General features: G+C 45.5%; 1 long non-coding RNA gene across 1 annotated transcript; it reads right to left on the reverse strand.

The window, feature by feature from the left end:
• Positions 1-517: 517 nt before the first annotated feature.
• LOC105856477 (uncharacterized) lies at positions 518-9458 on the reverse strand. Its single transcript, XR_001147158.3, has 2 exons — positions 9375-9458; positions 518-1036 (listed from the first exon to the last, which is right to left on the reverse strand). It is a non-coding gene; the product is annotated as an uncharacterized LOC105856477 (long non-coding RNA).
• Positions 9459-19123: the final 9665 nt, after the last annotated feature.

Genomic DNA, 19123 nt, shown 5'->3' on the forward strand with positions numbered 1-19123 from the left:
TAGTCTCAGAAAACGAATTTCCACCTAGACCACAAGTCCCTGGCGACTAGAACCCCTCATCCACATCACGTTTCCAGGGAGGAGGCTAGAGTGGCCCAGGGAGAGCAGCCTGTGTCAGGACAGCCACATCAAACACCTCTGGTAGACTCAACATTTAGAGCTTGAAAAAAATTAGCTGGAACCTAAAATGACCTGAACGTCAGCCCACGGAGGTTTCAAAGTAAATGGAAACTCTAATCCACACCATTAGGCCTGTGTTCCTTCAACCTAGCGCTGCTTACCTGCCGAGATAGGACGCATCACTGTACCCCGGGATGTGCGGGGGCTTTTAAAGGGCTGGTGACTTTGAGCAGGCTGGTGACATTTTGAGATCTACGGTGCCAGGCGCCATCAGGGGACTTCTACACTGATTGATTGGCTCTTCCGAGTAGGAGACTCAAACCAATGACCGTCTTCCTGGTAGGGGTCTGAGAGAGGAGCCATCCTGGTGGTGTTGGGAAGAACATGGTCTTTGGAGCCAAGTAAATATTGATTTAGTGTGGACTCTAGGAGACCCGTGTACACAGGGTTTGGGGCAGCAATCTCATTGAAAAGGCAGTAGCAGGGGATTGCATATTCATTTTATCTCCTGCAGGCTCTTCCTGTTTAGATTTTTGCGTGTTTGTTTTACAGTAATTACAGGGAAGAGGGCTGCTAGAGATGATGGCTGCAGCTAAAACCACCCCCCAAACAACCCCCCCAATTTTGTCACTCTCTTGAGTCAAATTCCGCAACTACTGGCTTTACTGTCTATGTGACCTTGGGCAGGTAACTTAGCGTCTCTGGGCTACTGTTTTCTCATTTGTAAAATGGGAAGAATAATTCCACTGTGTCAGGGTTTTTGTGGGGGATTACATGGGTTAACATGTGGGTAAGGGCTTAGCACAACGTGAGCACGTAATAGGCACTCAACACAGGGAGGTTTCTTTCCTTCCTTCCATTGCTGCTCCCCAGATGTCTTGGGATCCTAATGAAGCATCCAGATGAGCACTCAGATCTGGAAAGTTAAAGAAAAAAAAAAAAAGAAGTTGGGTTTTGTGGGGGCTTGCCTTTGGATTTTGTTGCCCACCAGCAAGTGCGTTCCAAGATGGCACCACATCTGCCCTGCACATGATGAAGCCCGGAAAACCACGCAGCTGCCCTGCTTACAAGGGAACTGTGTAGACCGAACTACGCAGGCAGCGCCAGTCCCGAGGATGCAAAACTCTCCATGGCAAATGAATTAGGCCAGTAGTTCTCCTAATGTCTAGAAGTAGCAGAATCTTCCCGCCCTGAGATTCCGCCCCCGCCCCCAGCTTTTTTTTGGTTTTTCTTTTCCTCTCTCCCTGAACTCCTGGAGTCCGGACAAGACATAGGATGATGTAAGGAAATGTTGTGAGAGCATGTGCCCCAGTGCTGAGTTCTTTGCAAGGACCCTCCAGAGACGCCCTGTGGAACTTACGGAGTTGGCAGAAAGCTACTGAATTTGCTAATGGCTAAAACAATGAGCTCATTCATTCGTTCAAGCATTCATTCAAGAAGCGTTTGCTGAGGGAGGCTGAAAGCTCTCTGGGAGATGTAGAGATAACACATGACACAATACGGGTCCCCAATGACTTGTCCCAAATAACAAGCCTTTCTGGCTCAGTCTGAAATAGAAATCTGTAATGTTATCCTCCGGGAGACCTGGGCCAGTGGATTGCAGAGCCACACCCACTGCATGCTGTGTTTCCTTGCGGGGAACCAGCCTCCCGCCCCCCGAGAACATAGGAGCCTGACTCCTGGTCCCCAACGCCCTTTGGGGTACGGTGCGCAGCAGCCCTAGCGAATGACTTCCTGGGGAGTCCGTTCCACCGCCTGCGTGTCGCAGCTTCCCACGGATTAGTAAGGGGAATGAGCCATTCAAACAAAATTGCCCGTGAACACAGATGAGTTCAAGATCTAGGGAAAAAAGGGCGCTTGGCAAGAAGTGTTTGGGATTTGGCAGATTCTGAAGCTCACGTTGTTTGATGCTTCCATAAACCAGCTGCTTCCGCCCTCCCCTAAACACCAGCTCCCAAGGGAGCCAGCCAGCCCGGGGCTCTTCAGGCAACGACGATTCCCCGAATAACACGCAGCCTCTTTTGGAGGGCCCACCCCATCACCCATCCAGAGCGCTCTTCCTCCCTCCTCGCCATGGTTTCCCTAACAACAGATCCCACGGGCTCATGCAGCAATAGAGCGGCAGCTCAACGGGGCATGTTTCCCCAGCAGATGATGCAGTAGATTCCTCCCCAGGGAGCGGAAGAGTCTTCTTACCTGGGATTTCCAGAAGCCCCTGCCTCCAGGGGCCCACTGGGCACTGTGGCACAAGCAGCCAGTCCTAAGCACCCTCCTCCTCCTCTCACCAAAGGAGATTTCTCTGCAATTCCATCTCCAGCCCGTTCTCTCCATGCACATGCTACTTGGCTTACGGTGCCCGGAGAACCCCGAACCAAAAATACACTTGCCCTCATCTTCTCTGATTCTAGGGCTCCCTACCCTCTACTGCCCACCGCTAGTTCATAACCGGCTTGAAGGAGGACACAACCGAGACCCTAGCTTGGTACTGGCTGTGATACTGCAGCCGAATGAGCGAACCCACTAGAATTTTGATTTCTTTAGTCAAAATGCCATCAGAGGACTCTTCGTAAAACTTTGTCAGGCTAAATGGGACCTGGCCAAGGCCTCATAAGGAAGGCGGCTGCATCTCGCTCCAGGGCTGCTGCCGGAGGTCTGCGTAAGAATTGCTTTCCACTCGCAGTCTGCAGACCAAGCTGTGTGGTCTCAAAGCCTCAGGATCAGCGAGGAGGCCCCAGGCCAAAATTCTGGCTGAGAAGCTGTGGGCCCAAAGGGATAGGCTTTCATTATGGTGGGGGAAATGTGTATAAAGTACAGAGGGTGTTTGTTTTGGTTTGGAGAATATTAATATGGTTTAATACAGTTGTCTTGAGGGCTGGGAAGAATAACATACCCAGCACAGATCTTGGCACCCAGGAGGAATTCAATAAATGGCAACTGCTGGTTTTTTTTCTCTCTCTCTCTTTTTCTCTCTGTACAGCAATAGATCCAGACCTGCCCATGCTGGGCCTGGCTCCTCGGGAGCCTGGTGCATTTTGCAGAGAAAGCCGCCCTTCCCCCAGCTCGGCCTCCTTGGAGTGCCGGTGGTGCTCCTGCACCTGTAACTGGGTCATCTCTTACTTATCGCTTACACTCCACAGCAGAAATCAAATGAGTGCTAATTGAGGGCTGGGTTCGTCACGACTACTGCTCTTTTCTGGTGTGCTTTATTAGAGTGTAAGCCAATCCAAGCGTACCGCGGGTTTCGGTGTAACTGAGAGTTGCGGGCGCTTTGTGGCAGGGCTCGCATTCATTCCAGACAAAGCATCCCGAGCCGCGGGCTCACGTTACCTAATCACGCGGAGGCAGCCCAGTCACAATGCCACACTGGGCATTTCTGCGGTGCTCTCCGTCGGAGGAGCTCAAAGGGCTTAAAGAAAACCCTTTCTTTATTTGGGAAGTATTATTATCTGGGTTTTACAGAGAGAGATACCGAGAGGTGAAGTGACCTGCTTTAAGACCACACAGCAAGAAGGCGGGGGAGGGGGCTGAGGTGGGGCCCAGGCAGGTGACAGGGGCTCCTTGGCCAAACATCACAGACAGCACAAAGCAGAAAGCTGCCCTCGCAGAGCCTGTCCTCACCAGGCCCCGTAGGGGACTCACAGAGGAGACCGGGCTCAACAGGAAAGACAAAGGCAGAGAAAATTGAAAAGCATCGGTCCGAGGAAAGGCGTGCGAAGACATGGCTTATCCTTGGGAGAGCAGAAAGCAGGACGAGAGTCGCAGGGAGAGAACATGAAGCTGCCAGATCTCTGCTGGGCAGATATTTCAGCACCTACTGTGTGCCCAGAAGCATGCCTCGTGGCTTGACCCCAGAGAGGATCCTTTTATCACCTTGCTCCTCTATGACAATGTTATTTTAAGTAATAGTCGTGAAATGAAGCAACAATAACAATGGATAGAAAAGAAAAGCAGACAGTGACGTTTCTCTCCTACTGACCTTTCTAAAGGTCACGCCCATAAAATAAATAAATAAATAAATAATACCCTAAATATCACAGCATTTTAAAAAAAAAGTAACCGATTAGTACTTTCACATTTTAGTTAATGTATTATTTTTTTAAAGAAAAAAATGCTTATAATTACATACTGGTCTCTCGTAGTCATGAGTAATGACATTATGCTTTCTGTTTTTAAGACAACTTCTTTAATTTGTCCATGACCTTGCAAAACTGATCTTCATGTTCCATGACTGGTATGGCTATTGTCCATTTGCTTTTGTTCTGGGTTAGTAAAAAAAAAAAATGTTGTTTAATCATTTAAATTTTGAGCCAGGTACAGTGGCTCATACCTGTAATCTCAGCACTTGGCAGGGCTGAGGTGGGAGGATCTCTTGAGGCCAGGAGTTCAAGACCAGTGTGGGCAACATAGTGAGACCCCCATCTCTACAAAAAGTTTTTATTAATTAGCAGGGCATGGTGGCATGTGCCTGTAGTCCCAGCTATTTGGGAGGCTGAGGGAAGAGGATCGCAGAGCCCAGAAGTTTGAGGTTGCTGTGAGCTGTGATCATGCTCCTGCACTCCAACCTTGGTGACAAAGTGAGAACTCCTCCTCTAAATAAATAAATTTTGAAAAGTGTCTTTTGCCTAAAGCAATACATATATAAGGAGTTGTGGAAAATTTTATAAGCGGAATACATATGGCAAAAATTCATAAAAGTCCAATTGCACAATAAATTCTAGAAATTGCAACACTGCTCATATCTTTGTTTCTCTGGGGTGGATTCTGTTGTCTTTCAAATGTCTCCATAGCTGAAAAATTATAAACATAAATAAAAACTCTAAGTGGTCACATAGATTGGCAGAACTGAAGTAACTCAAGTTTCATATAAAGATACACATTGAAAGACAAATAACATAGTAAAATATATAAAAATAAAGCAAACTCAGAGCTTGGGAAAAGCGAAATAAGAGGGAGAAACCAAGCTGGGGAGAGCAAGGCACTTTCAGTCTCTGCACACTGACGTAGGTGCTATAGTTGAACTGTAAATTTAGCTCCGCAGTCTAGGCTTCCTGGCAGCCAAAGAAAAAAGGGAAATGTGGCCAGTCATGGCATTCATATTAACAGAAAAAAAGCCACACTTTGAGACAGCCTAAAGCACAGCCCTGGGGAAGCCACGCAGAGACTTCCACTCAGGGGCCAGCCAAGTCCGCAGAAGGAAGTAAAGAACAAAAGCACACTTTGATTCTGCTTGTTGGTTTGTTTTACACTTGTTGGTTTCAGACCAGGGAAAGATGAACTTGGAAAAGAGATCCCAGATGCCCTGTGAGCACCTAAGACAGTAAGTGACCCAAAAGATGAATTGTGCTAAGAAATTTAGGAAATTTGTGTTCAGCACATTTTAAAACTAAGGTTACATAAACCACAATGCTGGACTAGATCGAGAATAGTGAGGATGATGAAGAAGAGAGCCGGGCAGCAAGGTGACTTAATGTTACTTTTGAGCTCCACATTTGGTGGCTCCTCCTCTAACATGGCAGCTCCACCTGTCACGTGGTAATGTGAGCTCTGGGGTCTGGGTGTGCACAGACTGTGCCCAAATCCTGGCTCCAGGGATCTCCCTGGTGGTCACACCAGACTGGCTTGTCTCACACTGCCCTCCTGCAGAACACCGGACAATGTGGACAAGACATTTCTTAAAAATCTATTTGAAGGCATCGAAAAACTATGAGCTAGTAGTAGCTTGTAGTCCCAGCTCCTTGGAAGGCTGAAGCGGGAGGATTTCTTGAGCCCAAGAGTTCAAGACCAGCCTGGGCAACATAGCGAGACCCTATCTCTAAAAAAAGAAGTAAAAAAAAAAAATTTTTTTTTAATGAAAACAAACTATCGATACATGAGAAACTAAGAAGCTAAGATCCCACAAAAAAAGGCATAAGCAGAGAGATAAGTTTTGGCCACTTTTCTCTTTGGCATGTGTGGATTCTGCCACAACAGGCTGAGAAACTGAGAAGGTGAGTGGAGTTTCTAGGAGTCTAAGGAGGTTGGGATGACACACACATAGAAAAAAAGGAATTCCAGATCCAGCAAGGAGGAAGGGCGGGGCTAAATGTCTCGGGCTTTCTGCTGAGACTCCCCCAAAGGGGTGATCCAGAAAGAGGTCACCTGCAGAAAGCCTGAACCATCTTTAAAGAGCTCAGTGCTTGATTGGATTAAGGTGATATAAAATGAACCAACACATTTCTAAACAACCCATGAGTCAAAGTAGGAATCACAATGGGAATTAGGAAATTTTTACTACAAAGGTAATAAAACTAAAGCACCAAAACTTAAGGAATGCAGCCAAAGCATGTTTAAGAGAACTTTACTGCCTTGGATGTGTTATTAGAAATAAAGAAAGGATGATGAAATAAAGAAATGAGTTTCCATCTTAAGATTTTAATAAAAGAATACCCAATTAAGCCGTAAGATAGTATGAGAATGGAATAACAAGCAGCAGGAATTAATGAAGTAGAAAACAATGATACAACAAAGAAAGCCAACAAAGCCAAAATTTATCTTTAAAAAAGACTAATAAATTGATAAGCTCCTAGCAAGACTGATTTTTTTTTCTTAAAAAAAAATAAGTCACAAATAATATCAGGAATGAAAAAGAAGACATAACAATATAGCCTATGGCTATTAAATAAGCAGCTGTTCTGAACCAGTTTATGACAATAAATTTCTAAATCTAGATAAAATAGACAAACTCCTTGGAAAACATAACTTATTAGACTTGACCCAAACAAAAAAGGAATATCTAATATAATAACCTTGTATCTATTAAAGATACAAAATCCATAATGAAAAACCTTTCCACAAAAAACACTAGGCCCAAATGGCTTCACCAGTGAATTCTTCCAAACTTTTAAGGACAAAATAACATCAATCCTACATAGTCTTCCAGAGAACAGAAATGACTTCTCAATTCATTTTTCAGAGCTGTATAACCTTAATGCCTGACAAAGAAAAAATGATGATTTCTTTCTCTTGAACACAGAAGCTAATCCTAAACAAAATATCATCAAACTGAATATAGCAATCTATAAATAGGATAATTCATCACAACCAAGATGAGATTTATTCCAGGAATGCAAGATTATCTCAATGTTCAAAAATCTGTCAGTGTAATTTACCATAGTAACAGAATAAAGAAGAAGATCATTGATCAATTCAATATATTCAGAAAAAGCATTTGATAACAAAAAGAAAAAAAGCAGTGATAATAAAAGGAAAAAAGAAACCTATTTAGGAAAGTAGGAACAGAAGGAAATACCTTAATATGACGGAGTATCTACAAAAATAACTTCTAGCAAATATCATATTAAATGTTTAAATAGTGATACCTTTCTCTCAATATTGGGAATAAAAGAAAGATGCTGCCTATTTCCACTTCTATTCATTATTGTATTGGAGATCCTAGCCTTTGCAATAAACTAAGAAAAAAATAAAAGTTTAAGAAATTGAAAGAAAGATAAGACTGCCATTATTTACAGACTAGAAAAACTTTCAGAATTAGTAAATAAATTAAACAAAGTTGCTGGGTAAAAAATGCCAATCTATAAAAGTCAATCAAATTTTTATATAACAGAAACAAAAATCAGAATCCAAAAAGAAAATATTGATAAATTGGACTACATTACAATTTGGAACTTCTCTTTACCAAAAGATGCCATTAAGAGTAAAAAGAAAGCCACAGAGAAGATATTTGCAATCCATATAACTGAAAAATTCCTCATATCCAGAAAATATAAAAAAAATCCTACCAATCACCAAGAAGGACAGACAATCCAATAGAAAAGTGGGCAAGAGATATGAATAAGCCAATAGCTGTCCAAATGACAAATAACATTTGAAAACGTGCTCAGTTGTATTAGTCATCAGGGAAATACAAACTAAAACAAATTCATCAGAATGGCAAAAATAAAAAAGAGAAACAATATTCAGTGTTGGTGAGAGTTGGGATTTTTATAACTGTTAGGGGAGTGAACTGGTATAGCCGCTTTGCAAAACTATTAATATTTTAGCAATATCTACTAAAGCTGAATGAACACATACACCATGACCCAGCCATTCATTCCATTCCTGGTATAGACTGCACAGAAATGTATGCAACCAGACACATACAAGAACATTCCAAGCAGCACCATTTATAATAGAGCCAAATTAAAATCTACCTATATAACCAGCAGCAGGAAAATATATAAATAAATTATGGTACAATCACACTACGGAATTTTTTACAGCATTAAAAATGAGCAAACTATTTGTATCCTTAACAACACTAGATCAGCCTTACAGATATACCACTGAGTGCGAAAAAAACCAAATAGAAAAAGCACATAATGTATAATTCCATCTTTATAAAATTCACAAGCTAGCAATCTAATCTTCAGTGATGAATATAATCACCAGTGGGGAACAGGTGGCTATTGTAGAAGACATGGGATTTCTCTGACGCTGGCAATAGCCTAACTCTTGATTTGGATGAAACTACACAAGTGTGTTCACTTTTGTGGTCATACATTCAGCTGTACACTATAGCTGTCTTTATGTACATTATACTTCAATTTTTAAAAGTTTTTTTACAAGCTAGCCGTGTGATAGTGACAAGTTACTTAACTATCTTAAATGTCTGTCCTCATCTGTAAAATGGGTATAATAACAACCACTTCAAAGGATTGCTCTGAGATATAAATGAAATAACGTAGGTGAAAAGTTTAGTGCAGGACCCAATAGTGGGTACTTAGTAATCACTGTTAAGGATTTCAGCCATTTTAACGTTTACTTCAGGGATTACCAGGGCTTGGCCACTTGCAACACAGTTCTCTTCCTGGACACCCCACTCAGCAGCAAACCTGGGATTTTTCAGGTGGCCTCCTGGGAAACCAGCCTCAAGCTGTGTTTAGAGGCCCCCTGGTCCTCACACCCAGAAAGGCTCCCCTCCTAACGCAGAGTGTGTTTAGTGGCCAGGCTGCTTGGGATGGAGATTAAGCTTCTGTCATCCAGACAACCTCAGGCCTCTGGACTCCCCTTCCCGGAGTCCCAAGACAGGGAAACGCAATTCTTCGACCCAGTGGAAGTCCATCGAGCTGAGACTTCCATGAAAGAGGGAGGGAGTTTAGAGAGCAGCCCTTGCAGCCCATCAGCCTCAGAGAAAGGAAAAGGAGAGTGTTTAAGGCAGATCCAACCTGGGACTTTGGGTGACAGGGGAGTGCATAATAAATGGCCCGCTGGAGCACCTGGGTAGCGATGTGCACGCCGTGGTGTGGCCTCCCGCGTAGCACACGGGCTCCCTGCACCCTGGTCACAAACAGGACTCTGCAGACTCAGCCGCTGCTCCGGAAGCCACGGGAAATTATGAAATACGGGCTACTAACTGCTTTCTGCCAATTTGCATTTTTTTTAAAGGCTCATGTTGTTTTTGCTCTTACCTCTTCAACTCAGAGCTCCTGGCGTCTTGGCCTGGCCTCATCGAGTTATTATGAGCATCTTCACTCTGAGAGGTAGCATCTTCAGACCCAGAGCTTGGCCAAAGCTTTCCAGATTATAAAAATCACCTCAATTTCTGCTAAAAATGCAAATTTCTGGGCCTCCACCCAGACCCACTGAATAGAATCTCTAAGGGCAGGGGCCTAGGAACTTGCAGTTTTAGAAGACTCCGAGGCAATTCTTATAATTATTTGAATTGGTAAACTGTCCTTAAATCTGGTCCCTTCAAATCTCTAGGAACCTCCCTGGCAATTCTTCCATCTCTTTCTCTCTTTCTTTTTGTTTTAACCGCAATTTCTCTTTTTCTGTGCAATAAGCTCTTAATGATTGTTCAAAGTTCTGTCCACCCCAAGTTTCTAACCCTTTTCTTTTTTTTTCCAGGCTCAACACTACAAACTCTGAAGCTGTAGCACTCTATCTGCGTTCCCATGAGATAATGCCCTGCCTACCAGGGCGAAATCTGTCTAAATGACATATTATTTTAAGTCAAATTAAATGGACTTCTTTTGAGAACTTTGGGATGACTGGTAACACTCCAAGGTAACTCAAATCCATCCTCCCCAAATCACTACAAACTTCCAAAACAGTATTTTGAGAGTTACCAACACTACCATTAATCTTGCCCTAAAGCACATAATAAGCCGTTTAAAAGTACTTTTTCCTGGTCGATATTTCTCAATAATCATTTGTGCAAGGGCTACTGACTGCTCAGCATTTGGGAGTGAGAACATCTGAGTCTTGTCAAAATTCTGATGTTACTGAGCTGTGGGAGAGATCTCTCTCTGATTGGGTTTCTTCCTCTTTAATACACACGGGCGGCAGTGGCTCGCCCGTTCCAGAGTTCTTAATCATCCAATGGGGCCGTAGAAAGGGCCTGTGCCGGTGACAAAAGTTTCAAGGAATGAATGCAAGAGCAAGTGAATGAATGAGGGAATGATCCTACATTAAGAATGGCAGCTTTACTAAGAATAATTAGGAGCAAATGTTGGAGCTTTAAAAAATTAAATCCCATAAGGTGTGAGGCTGAGCTCCTCTGAAGTGTTGCCTAATTTGGAGGCAGAGTCCTGCCAGGAGAATGTTCTCCTCTCCTGGTGTCTGTGCTGACCCTCTGCTCAAGCTGCTAGTTGCCTGAAAAGACACTTTGGCCATCTTCATTCTGGTTTCTACTTCTTTTGTCTCTCAGCGCATTGTTGGGTTGGGCCTGCCAGGGAGCAGAATTTGGTGACAGCTTTCGGTTTCGTCTTGCCAGTGAGCATGTTTGGCTGGGTGTGGGGTTTCCACAGTGTAGCTGGGCCCATGGCCTTGAATTTCTTCTGGTTTTCAGCGAGCCCACTGCATTTCCCAAATGGACTCTCACAAATGGCATCTCATAAGTCAAGACGTGTATGTTGTGTATGTGTAAGTGTGCATACACCCAACCTCTTGCATGACTGGCCTTTAAAATGATGTTAGGTCATCCTCATTGCCATCTGAAAACATGCTTGAGCACTCAGTATATGCAAAGCACCATTCTACATGTCACGAGGAATGCCACAAGAGATGAGATACCTTCCATGGCCTTCGGAAATTTATAGTCTAAGGTGGGCAGATAAAACATATATACATGGTTTATCAACCCTGATGTCAGTCAGGTTCCTTCGTGGCCTGCCTTAGAAACCAACTCTGGCCAAGATCTTTTCCAATCAGGAGGACCTGATTAAGCACTCTTCCAGGTAGGGTGGCACCTGGTGGCATGGGGTGACCATGTATGCATGTGTCTAGAATGGAGCTTAGGGAAGTTACTCATAGCTGGGGGAGCGTGTATCTAAGGACGCAAGGGGAGAAAGTGTGCTCCGGGCACATTAGAAGAGTTTCACAGAATGTGATTGTAAAAAAGATCTGGAACGAAGCGCCCATCTTTGAAGGGCTAAGAAGGAGAGTCTTTTGCCGTGGCTGTTTGAGTGTGTGGGGTTGGAAGAGAAATTGTAAGCCGATGTGAAGTAACTGTTCCTGTAGGACCCCCCTCTACCCAGAAGTAGCAGGTGCAAGCTCCCACCAGATGCGGATGGCAGGGTGGAACCCAGTGACCAGCATGGCACTGAGGATGACAACGGAGAGCCTGGATCCTGAGAGCAGAAGTGAGTGTGCCTGCGGAAGGACTCCTTGCCCTTCACCAAGAAAGGCATACAGTGTCATCAGAAAAAGGGACTTCGGAGCCAAAAAGTTTAATTACATCTTTGTGTCAATTTGTTCTTCTATAAAATGGAGATGCTGGACCCTTCCCTGCCAAAAGCAAATAGATGTTGATAATAACGAAGATAAGATTAGAATAGGGAAAAAAGGACAGGGTATGGGAGGACACGGGATCCGGAGCTGCAGCCACGATTTACTAGCTGTGCAACCTTGAGCAAGCAAGTCACTTCAGTCTTCTGAGTCTGTTTGCTCTTCAATAAAACGAAGATGGTCATTCTGGACAGGTAAAGAACAAATGAGATATAATGTGTGTGAAAGTCCTTTGTAAATTATAGAGTGCACCAACAGCGAAAGAAACTCTGCTTATTATACTCCTTTAATAAATGTATATGGTTGTCGTTATCAGTAAACTACAACGAAGAGTTTTGAAGATTATTCATCCATCACCGCTGCCCACTGCTACTTCCTCTGCCTTGCACCGAGGCTGCCGGCCTGCCTGCCCTGCAAAGTTCCTGCAGGGACCCTGCTTGCTTCCAAAAGAAGCCAGTGGCCAGAGAACACTTTGAGCCTCGCTCTCCCTGGGCCGGCGTGGAGGTGATAAATCTTTTGCATTGACCCAGGAAAGAGCCCCAGCAACAAAGACCAATTTATTATCTTGGTAAATCACAGAATGTTCCTGCAGCAAATTCCTGGGACTCTGCAAAGCATCACGATCCCCAGGAAGAAGAGAGAGCCCGGCTGGGTGGGAGCTGAGCTGTGCCCATCCAGCCCGGAGAAAGTGGGAAGTCAGAATGCATCCCAGCCGACCACATGAAACAGTCTCTCTGAAATGCAGATGTTTCGTAGGGTTGGGTGCTGTTTCCCCCCCTACCATAATTTAGAAGCTTTCCATGCCTGCTGCTTGCTTACAGACTTCTTCCTTCCCAGAATGTTCGGCTCAGTGAGTTCAAGAGGGTGTTTTGGGGTATTTGGGTAGCATTGCATCATGGTGGCTGGATTTATTAACATCAGCCATTTTCCTCCACGCCTGCAAAGTGCTGCCTGCATAGCCCATATTTAATGTTTAAATTAAAGTGAATTAAAATTAATTTCGTTTGGGGAATTCTGCAAGCTCCCTCTTGAGATAAGTGGAAACACCCTGGGGTGATATAAAATTGAGCTTGGGAATTGCTACAGCGGAGTGCTGTGCTAATGAGGTGAGGGTCAGGGGTTTAATCCCCTTGTGAAGGGAGCAGTTAATTTCACTCTGCCTCATGGCCTCAGATTCCACCCTTAACCCTGGCCATCTGCCTCCAAGAGGAGCCACTGGTCACCGGCAGGACAAAGTGAGATAGAAGAGCCAGATCTGTGCAAATTCATCAACCCTGTTAGAATGACAGCCCCACGCATGACCTATGGGTAATGTGCTAGGATTTTTAATTTTGCAGATGAGAGTACTGTTATATTATGGCTTTATGTGAGAGTAAACACATAAAAATACGGACAGTTCCAATGCATCAGATGTCATGGGTTCCAAGTTCTCTAAGGCATTACTCTTAATTCCCAAGAGTTCAGCTAACATGTTAGAGAGACAGCTTAATAAATACATTGTGTATGTGATGGTCACACAGTCAATTTTTGTTTATCCTTAGGAGGGAAAGAAGCGGGGTGGGTATCTCCAAACAAAAGATAATGCAAATACCACTCATATTTAGTTTGGAATAGATGATACAATTTAGGGACAACAGATTGCCCTCCTTAATTATGTTTTCCTTTAGCTAATAGTAATGTTAGTTTGCATTCGCTGAACATGTTGACTGATGGCAGAAAAGAGAGCCCAAATGCTGAGCTGGATGAGGAAGGGAGGAAGTCCAGGATTAAGCATTTGTCAGGGATAATCCCCAGAACAGAGCTAATCCATCTCCATAAATCAAAAGCTCTCTGTAGCCTGCTAATTATCAACTTACCACTGTCCTTGTTAGAAAGTAGAATTTCAGGTCATTTCATTCTCTCTAATTCTCTCCCTGCTCTCATGTGTGCAGGCTCTACTCCTTTCCAGAGGCCAGTCTAAGTGACACCTTCTAGCCAGAGCATCACTGGCCTCTTTGCCTTGAGTTTTCTGCAGCACTTGTGGTATATGCTAACTTGTGGTATAGAAACCCTGTCTCCTTAGTGCTTGAGAGCAAAGGCCAAATTTTTAGGCTGTTATATGTCTTACAGGGCCTAGCATAGCACTGAACATCCAGTAGGCACTTAATAATAGCATGCCCATTGACTTATTTCAGTAAGGAGTTTGGAATAACACAGAATTGTCACCCTCCCCCCCAATTTTACAAAATTCAACATCCATTCATAGAAAAACTCTCAGAAGACTAGAAACAGAGGGAAACTCCCTCAGCTTGCTAAAAAGCATCTTTAACAACCTACAGCTAACATTATACCTAATGGTGAATGGCTGAATGCTTTTCCCCTAAAAGCAAGGACAGGCAAGAATGGCCACTCTACCATGCCTATTCAATATCCTGCTATTAGTAGAAGTTCCACCAGTGCAATAAAACAAGAAAAGGAAATCAAAGCACACAGTTTGGAAAGGAACAAGTAAAACTTTCCCTATGACTGTATACATAGACAATCCCATGGAATCTACAAAACAAATAAACAGAAAACCTTCAGGAACTAATGAGTGAGTTCAACAAGGTTATAGGATAAAAGATAAACATACAAACTCAATTGCGTTTCTACATACCAGCAATTATAGAACAAAAGGAGAAAGTATTTGAGATCTAAGGCTAGGCAAAGAGTCCTTAGACTTGATACCAAAAGCATGAACCATAAAAGGAAAAATGAATAAATTCTACTTCATCAAATTAAAAACATTTGTTCTGTGAAAGATGCTATCAAGAGAATGAAAAGAACGAACTACACCCATAATATGCCGAAATTAAAAAAAAGAACGAACTACAGACTGGGAGAAAATAGTTGCAAACCACCTATCTGACAAAGGACTAGTATCTAAGATATATAAAGAACTCTTAAAACTCAACAGTAAAAAAAAAAAGCAAACACAATAAAAAAATCATAGAAAATGGGCAAAAGACACAAAGATGTTAACTGAAGAGGACATACAGATGGCAAGCGAGTGTATGAAGAGTGTTCAAAATCAGCAACCATTAGGAAAAGACACATTAGGAAAATCACCATGAGATATTACTCCAAACCTGTCGGAGTGGCTAAAATAACATACTGACAACACCAATTGCTGGCGAAGATGTGGAGAGACCAGACCCCTCGTACATTGCTGGTGAGGATGTAAAATAGTGCGGTCACTCTAGAAAACGGTCTGACAGCTTCTTATAAAACTAAACTTGCAACTGAACATGCAACTACTGCATCGCCCAGCAGTGTACTCCCGGGCATTCATGCCAGAGAAGCAAAAACTTACACGTGTTTGCACAAAAACCTGTATGTGAATGCTTACAGCAGCTTTGTTTATAATAACCCCAAATCAGAAAAGCCTAGAGGCACTTCAACAGGTGAGTAGTTAAACCAGCGTTGATGCATCCTGCCATGGAACGCCACTCCGCGACAAGAGGACAAGCGACTGACACCTGCAACCCGGATGACTCTCCAGGGAGTTGTGCTGCATGCGAAAAGTCAAGGTCGCCTGCTGTGAGATTCCATTTATACGGAATTCTTGAAATGGCGAAATAGAGAAATGGAGACAGGTTAATAGTGTTGGGAGTTATGGATGGGGAGGAACAGGGAGAGTGAAAGGAAGTGGGTGTGGCTATTAAAGAGCAACAGGAGGGACCTTTGTGGTGACAGAAATGTTCTGGATCATGACTGTGTCAATGTCAGTATCCATCCTGCTTGGGACATTGCACAGTAGTTTTGACAATGTTATCGCTGGGGGAACTGGGTAAAAGGTACAGATATCTCTACATTATTTCCTACAACTGTATGTGAATGTCACCTGACGGTGACTCTCAGAACGTACTCATCTCCCCTCACTCACTCCCCAGCGTGTTTCAGATTCATTTAGCTTTTCGGTGTTAAATAAAAAGCACAGTAACAGCCAAGAGCATCTCCCAGTCATCGAGCCCTGCTATGCATGTGCCAGGCATGGCGCTAAGCCTTCAGTGGCATTTACAAAATGCTTCCAGGACATCTTCTTCATGTGGTCCTTACTCAGTGAGGCACGTGTAGCAGGTATCAGAGATGCTCCCACGTATTATAATACAGAAGAAAAACGTGATTGGTGATTTGCCCTAGATCATGTGGCCAAGCCATAGCCCCGGTTGGCCCAGAGTTCCTCCTCCCGGTCTGTGGGATCCTCTGACTCCTCCTCTTGTCACACAGACCAGTTTGCTCCCGGGATTTCTTCTCCAGTGCCACAGGGTGCAATAATACACAGTGATTTTCTAATATTGGTCAAATCCTAGAACGGGTATATTCCACTCAGGATCTGAGAACCCTAATGTATAAAACAGAGGAAGTAGAGGGTAGCAATTCTCTTTAAAAGAGGGCTGGTTTACAAAGGTCTTCCTTTAAATCGAGAGGTCTTTGAGCAAAACTGCTATGGGCTACGCCCTAGGATGGTTCCTTTTGCAGAGGGAGGGAAGCACACCTGCACTTGTTGGAGCAGGTTGGTGCTCGTGTTGCACTGGGTGGTTTCGTGAAACCCAGTGGTGCCCAGACTGGGGCCGGGGGCCTGGGAGTTTTTCCCTTAAAATTCCCAGCCTTTGTCATCAGTCAGACACGGAGGGAGCCAGCAAGGCACAGCAGCTTTGGGCTGCATGGAGCTGGCTTGAATCTTAGTACGTGACCTCCCAGGGGCATTTGTCCCAAAAGATGACTTTCTCCTCCTGAAACTCCTCCTCCTCCCCCCTTTCTCCTGTCCCCTCTATCTCCCTCCCTATCCTCTCCTTTCCCTTCCCGTTTCTTCCCCTCCTCGCCCTCCCCCTTCTCCTCCTCTCCCTCATCGCCATCCTCCTCTTCCTCTCCCCTCCTTCTCTGCTTGGCCTCAGCCCACCTGCCCCCCTGCTTGGCCCTGGCTCCTTTGCAGGTTCCTCCTGGCCTGCCCTCCGTGTTCCGACCTCCTCTGTCTGCAGTCACACTCCCTGCCTGCACCAATGAGCTCAGCCACACGGAGACCTCAGACACCTTACTTACACCAATGACACCAAAGCCCTGTCTGTCTCCAGCCCTGATCGCCGCCTCACCTCCAGACTCAGAGATCCGACTGTCCACTTGTCATCTCACCTGAGTGTCTACCTGACGTCTCCAATAGGATGTGTCCAAAACAGAGCCCCTGGCCTTCCCTCCCAAATACGGTTCCCCCAGCCGTCCCCTTCTCAGGGATGCCAACTCCACTCTCCCAGTTGGAGACCACACTTTCTCTAATGTCCCACGTCCAGCCTGGACTATCACACGGCCTCCTGATCATGTCTCTGCTTCCTCCCTCAGCCCTCAGTCTGCTCTCAGCACAGTGGCCAGAAAGATTCTGCAGAAACCAAAAGTGCATCATGTCACGTCTCTGCTCAAACACTGGCTCCCATCTCCCTGAGAGCAACAGCAAGGCCCTCAGGGTGGTTTCCAGGGCCTTCCATGATCTGTCCCTGCAATGCACACGCCTGTGCTCTGCCTTCATCTTCTCGCCTCCAGAAGCCCTCCCAGCCCCAGCAGCGCTGGTCCTGCAGTTCTTAGAACACGCTGTCCTCATGCCTTGGCCTGGGCCCAGGCTCCTCTTCCCTGGGTCTCTGCTCGGCCAGTCCTCCCAGCTCCTCCAGGACTGTACTCAAATGTCACCTCCCTGGTGGGGACTTCCACAGTGCAGCCCCTTCACTCTTCCCTCCAGCCCTCCTCCTCCTCCTTCTCTACTTCATTTCTCTCCTTAGTTCTTATCAACCTCTGCCATGCCCTCTATCTCATCAATATCTTGTGCACTGCTTGTTCCCCTCACTAGAACTAAAGCTCCATGAGAGCAGGATTTCTGTCTGCTTTGCTCATTGCTATTCTTCCCTCACCTGAAATAGCACTCGGGGCTTGGCCCATAACAGCTCCACAATCAGTATGTGTTAAATGAATGAATGAATGAATGTGCCACCTTCTAGCCTTGAGCAGGACGCCTGCTCTCTCTGAGTGTGAATTTCCACGTCTGTGAACTGAAGCTGATGCCCTGCCCTGCAGCGTCCGTCTAAGGCAAGGAGACGGTGTGTGCAAACAACCAGGCCGGTGCCCAGCAGGCAGTAAGTCATTGCTATCGTCACTAGGATTTCCGAGGAAAATGGAGCCACTTAAAACACATAACCCCAACCCAGTAGGTCAAGATCTTGCAGTAGATCTCAGAGCCCCCTCGACCTGGCTGACCCCCAGGTTGGTTATCATCCCCTGGCACTTTCCCTGCCGTGGGAAGGGGCCCAAACCAGTGCATGGCCACTCTGTTGAACAAGTTGATTGCAATTCATCTATGCATGCAGTGGGCAACATTTATGGCATCTCGGAAGCTCAGGATGCAAAGAAAAATGAGACTTTGCCTCTCTCCTCACGGAGCTCACTGCCCTTCACGGAAGATGAGCAGATAGACAGCTGATGTCAGAGAATGTGGTCAGCCCTGGAAGTTCTGCAGCCAGTCTGTTGCCTGCCCAACCCCTCCCACCCCCGTCCCCCGCTCAGCCTGGCATACACAGAATCATCTCAAGGTGCCCAGCAATCGTGAAAAGAACAAAATGAAAAGTAAACACACACTAGGCACATCCTGGCAGCAGACGTGCTAACTCAGAAGAGTTTGGCCTCTTGTCTAGGAGACCACAGACAAGACTCAAATTCTTGAGGGTCCCTCATGGCTCCGAGGGCTGAGAGCCTCCACCTCTGGGTGTCACCTGCTGGTCATGGTCTTGCTCTGTACAATGAGGGGCCACTAGGGAAGGGGTCCTATGTGGCTCTCTGGGCCAGTCGGGAGGACTATGGGAGCTGTAACAGAAGCAGGGGTGCTCCTGGCCCTGGCCCGGGCCCAGCCTCCCTGCATGGTGGGAAGAGCACCCTGGCATTCTGTCTCCCCTGTCCACAGCTTCCTTCCCCCTCAGCCTCCTGAGGGGCAACTCCCTGCCCAGTTCCAGAGGAAAGGTGTTCAGGACTACAAAAGAGGCCAGGCTCAGGGCTCCCCTTGCCATGTCCCTTGGCCCTGCTCCAAAGCATCCCACCACCCCTTCACTTCCAGCTACCATTTCCCCTGGGGGCCAAGGCCTTCCCTCAAATGGGCAACCCTCAAAGTGATTCACCCGGAGGCTGTGGGAGGGCCTTGGGCAGGACATCTGGCTCCCCTGTAAATGCTTGAGCAACAAGTGAA

Source organism: Microcebus murinus, chromosome 19, assembly GCF_040939455.1.
Source record: "Microcebus murinus isolate Inina chromosome 19, M.murinus_Inina_mat1.0, whole genome shotgun sequence".
Classification (NCBI taxonomy): Eukaryota; Metazoa; Chordata; class Mammalia; order Primates; family Cheirogaleidae; genus Microcebus; species Microcebus murinus.